Raw genomic sequence first — 5000 nt, 5'->3', positions numbered from 1 at the left:
CTGAAGGTTTTCCAAGTGGGCCTTGATATCATTTTCAGAAAATAATTTTGGTGTGTGCTACTGGTGATTTGTTTGAGCTTTATTCTTAATTGGGTCAGACGTGGGCCCCGAACATTTTTGACAATTTCGAGTGGGCCCCAAGATGGAAGAGGTTGGGAATCCCTGATATAAGATAAATACACACAAATACACACAATCCATACAGACACTATCAAGCAGACATGCATGCACATACATACGCACACACACACACACACACACACACACACACACACACACACACACACACACACACACACACACACACTAACACACAAATGCACAAACACACACACACACACACACACACACATGCACAAACACACACACACACACACAAACAGATTCATGCATGTTAGTCCATTGGCATTTACCTGAGCCACGCCAGGCTGTTAAACACAATGGAAATCCGACCGCACCGCAAACAAGCCGCCGCGCACGAGGGCCCAGTGACATTTACCTCCGCGGGAATAACATATCCAGGGAAAAACAATATAAAAGGCTAACATCCGGGCCAGAGTAAACACTGGGAGATATCTACACTAGCAGCTGACTATACCTCCGGGCTATAGCTACCGATGTAGGCAGTGGTGTAGTCTACTTTTTTGTGGTGGGTATACTGTATATTGGAGCATTTTTTGAAGTGGGTACAGTCGGTCCCCCTACAATGCACACCCTTTACCGAGGTAATGCCACGTCATCCACCTCGGTATGTACCGGGCCTAGCTGCAGTGTACCCAAACAACCGCCGGGTGGCACTTGGGAGCGCTTGGAATGTTTTAGACGATGCTGACGGCATATTAATATATGCTCATATTCACCAGCACGCACCGATTCAGCGGATAACAACATGCCTATAAATTGTGTGAGAACACCTCCAGGAAGTAGGAAGAGTCATAAAAAGAATAGCCTAAATAATGTAATGAATTTTCTTTTTTTTTTAAATGATGATCGGATGAATTGCATTAATGTGCAAGCTCTGACAAAATGTAAATTGAGTGTAGCCAGAAGCCATACCGATTATCGCATCGCAAGATTTGAAACGTCTAATATTGCAACTTCAGACTTGTTGTCTGGATGTGGATACTTTTTCGTTTGGTAAAAATTACTGAGAGTGCAATACACCTCACCGCAGTAACCTAACAGCGCTTCGTTTGAGCGTGTAAGCATTGGCTATTTATCTCACATCGCCAACAGCTGGGGCGATAACCTAACCTACACTTCCCTAATGAATTTAATGTTGTCACATTGGCAAAAATTAGCAAGCGACTGATATTGCTGTTTTCGTGCTCAAATTAAGTGTAACCAACTGTCGGGTTATGTGTCGCAGGTGAGAAAGTGCGCATTTTTCCAGCGACACCTCTCCTTGTTACCAAATACCCTGGAGAGTAGGCTACTGTACACCACAAATACGCCAAGACACAAATATTGAGTTTTAAAATAATATTTATTAACTAACAGAAATCTAAAAGAGTCCCGGGGCACCCCAAATCTATACAAGTCCGAAATTCCAAATTTCCTTGGAGATCCCCCCCACAGTCATCCGTTCCGAAGGAGGCGGAGGAGCGGTGGCCAGGTGTCCATCCATTGCGAGGCTGGGGAGACAGGAAGAGCTTGGTGACAGTAGGCTTGATTCCATAGGCAGTCCAAATGACACTCACTTCCATAATTAAGTAGGCTACGCAGGTAATCGCTGCACTTATTCCACGTGATTTACAACACTGCACTCGCTAGTCTAGGTTAAACGTTAGGGGTGAAGTTGCTCAGCACTCGCACACGGCACGGCTCACTGCAATGTGTGCTGCGATTCAAGGCCAGCGGTGTTAAAAGTGAGTCCAAGTACAACTGGGTTTGGAGAGAGAGAGAGAGAGGGGGGGGGGGGAATATATGCTGGGAAATATAGGCCTATGCAATGTCATCTCATAATCATGGAGTTCCTCATGCGATTTCATCTGGGTCAGTCAGAAACGCATGCACCTTGCGCACCGGGAAGTGTGTTTTTTCAAACAAGAAAACTGGTTCATCATATGCATGGCTTAAACTGACTTTAATGTTTGCCAACGTGCTATAGTTTTCCTCTCATAATAGCACCTGGCGACTGTGACCACAGTTAGATGACCTCGCGCGCGTAAACCCATTAAAATATAGCCTAGCCTTCTGTGGCTATTCAGAGCAATATGAACCAATCAGGTCGGCGTTGCTATTAAGCAAAATACATCCCTGATGTCTACTTAACTAAAATATGCATTTGTCTAATATTTGGAGACATCGCCTTGCTCTTTCTGCGGGGAATTAAGCGCCTCTCTCCCTCGCTCTCTCTCTCTCCCTCTCTCGCCCACACACACACACACACACACACACACACAGTTTGGAGAGGACGCATTTAAACTGTAACAGTTTAGGCAGTAGGGGAGAGCAGGGACTCATGAAAACTCGGGACGAATGAAACACTGCGATTTACTCGAAAACTTTAACATATCCGAAAGTATGAAAAGTCAAAGTTGTCAGGTTTACAGGCAAAAGGGATTTTAGTGTCAGTAGACACTGTCGGGACGAATGAAACACCCGTTTCATCCGTCCCTCTCGCCCATTGACTTAAAGCAGGATCAAAATAAAATGGGAGCACTTGAGATGACTATGTTCCAACTTGTCTTGAGCACCGTCGTAGCGCAACAAATCATTATCGTAAACATAGCCTAGATAATTGGAAATTACAAAAAATAGGCTACATTTTATAGACTTTGGCTATAGGCTAAGCCGACTCCTCTACCTGTTTGAATTAGTGCAGCCTTACAGGGAGGACGTTAATTTGGCATAGGTCAACTGCAAGAGACTACTAATTTGTGACTTGACGTGATGTGTGAATAATTAGGCTACGATATGCAACAGGCATATTTAGCCGCACTCAGTCATTCATTGGGTGAATGTCCCGACCCTGTGTGTCCGCGTGCATGCATGCATGCATGGGGTGGGGAAAAATACATCAAGCGTGCCATCACCACCCATCCCCCCGGACCCACGAAACCCACTGAAGATCCAAGCAATTGTAGTCTGTCAGTATTTTAGTGTGGGCCCAGGTAGTTGAATTCATGGCATGGCCTGGTTATCTCAATAGTGCCAAGAAGATGTTTGCCCTCAGGCTAGTGTGTTCATAAAGCGCATGTTCGATTTGCTGTAATAGGCTACGATCAGTAAGCCTCAACTTGTCTGTCGTGTCTTTTCCTTCTTTCGATATTTTGTAAAATAGGCCTAAATACGATAATAGGCCTAAATAAGGCTAATAAAGTAAGCTAAATAAGTTAGGCCTAAATAAAGTTGTTTTAGCCTATGAACTCAGGCAATGCAGAAATTTGCGGAGGGATTTTGGATATCTTGGCCTATTAGGCTACCGATGGCTTTATGAACTTCATGACTGGGCTACAAGATAGTCGGGTAAACATATTGACTTGTAGACCACCAACATCTGATGCTGAAGTGGGGGAGGGTGTTTTTTTTTTCACTTCAAATGTTCCCCGACACACACACACACACACACACACACACACACACACACACACACACACACACACAGAGATACGCGCTAATCGCTCTCTCTCTCTCCGTCTCTCCCTCTCTTTCTCATTGTTGCTATACGTGCATCTGGATAGGCATAGGCAGTGTGGTCACCCAGCACATTTTCATAGAAATGCTGTGGTTTTTTTTTTAATGAAATCTTTATTCAGTTATTTGTGAACAGTCTCTGCGTTTCACTTTCGATGTTGCGTCACCGTGGACAAGTGTCTGCTCGAAAACTTAATGCAAAGCGGCTAAAATGTTCAGAACGTGTTGAACTTTTCAGAACATGAATGTTTGTCTGTGGGGGATGGGTGGGTTACAGCAGTGCAGTGCAGTGCACGGGACTGCACAGCCTTTTGTGACATGTCGTGGCGCGACAGGTTATCCAGCCTCCGAAGGAGTCATAGTTCCCCAGTCATAGCCTACTGTTGGTTCGCATCTCCACCGAAGCAACTGAATTTGCAGTCCTAATCACAGATGATTAGCCACACCTGGTGTAACAGATGAATTGTCATGTGTGCATCACATCCCCAGTTAACCGGAATCCCGTCGATCGCGCACAACAGCGCATTGAAAGGATGAAATGTTCACAAGCACCAATACAAAAAAAAAAACGTCTTCAACCTATTAGTCCGTAGGCTATCCTGAGGATATCCGTTCCTGACTTGAATAGGTAGTGCAGAAATAATTAACAGACATCACTTAGCCTATAAGTTAGGAGCGGAATTGAGACGGTGAATGCAGGACAGAATAATGAAAACAAAACACACACCGTCGACTGGCGGTCTTGTTTAGGGATCACGCTTGTGTTATTATCAAATACCCAATGTTACGTGCGCAATTGGCTGACTCTTTCCACTTGTAGCCTAAAACTGAGGGAGGGATCAACATACAATGAGCTACACTGAAGCAGATTACTCTGCTTCGCAAAAAAAACCCAGTGCACCAATAATACCCCCGTCTTCAACCTACTATTTAGGCTACCAGATATATAGGCTAGTAATAGTATTAAGTTGTGCTACCTTGTTTTTTGTGGTAACGACAGTGTAGATCAGGTAATAACCTGCAATAGGGGAAGCGGCATGCGCCAGTTTTAAAGACGGAATGTCGTCGCCAAATGTAAAATCACCTCTCTCATGCTGACATGACGGGGCACTACTTCATTAGGCTACAATGTTGTTCATGTCTGGTTTGACTCACACTATACGAGTGGTTCAATTTGTGTTTTTGTGCTCATCGCACAAATGAGACAGACAGGCTTGCTTGATAGGGCTACACAAAGCAAGCGACATCGGTCAAACTCAAAATGGTCCGAACTCCGCCGCTTGATTTCATGTCTCCTCAGTCTCTCCATTACGGTTTATTAGCCTACTCTGTTTTGCTATTTTCGTTATTCTTAGCCCTGG

At 44.5% G+C, this 5000-nt stretch overlaps 1 protein-coding gene across 1 annotated transcript in view; it reads right to left on the bottom strand.

The window, feature by feature from the left end:
- Positions 1–5000, bottom strand: part of ptprt (protein tyrosine phosphatase receptor type T) — a 515405-nt gene that overhangs the window by 324290 nt on the left and 186115 nt on the right. The window lies entirely within an intron of this gene.

Source organism: Engraulis encrasicolus, chromosome 14 (assembly GCF_034702125.1).
Source record: "Engraulis encrasicolus isolate BLACKSEA-1 chromosome 14, IST_EnEncr_1.0, whole genome shotgun sequence".
Lineage (NCBI taxonomy): Eukaryota > Metazoa > Chordata > Actinopteri > Clupeiformes > Engraulidae > Engraulis > Engraulis encrasicolus.
The sequence above is the reverse complement of the archived record's forward strand: the minus strand, read 5'-3'. Positions and strand labels throughout refer to the sequence as shown.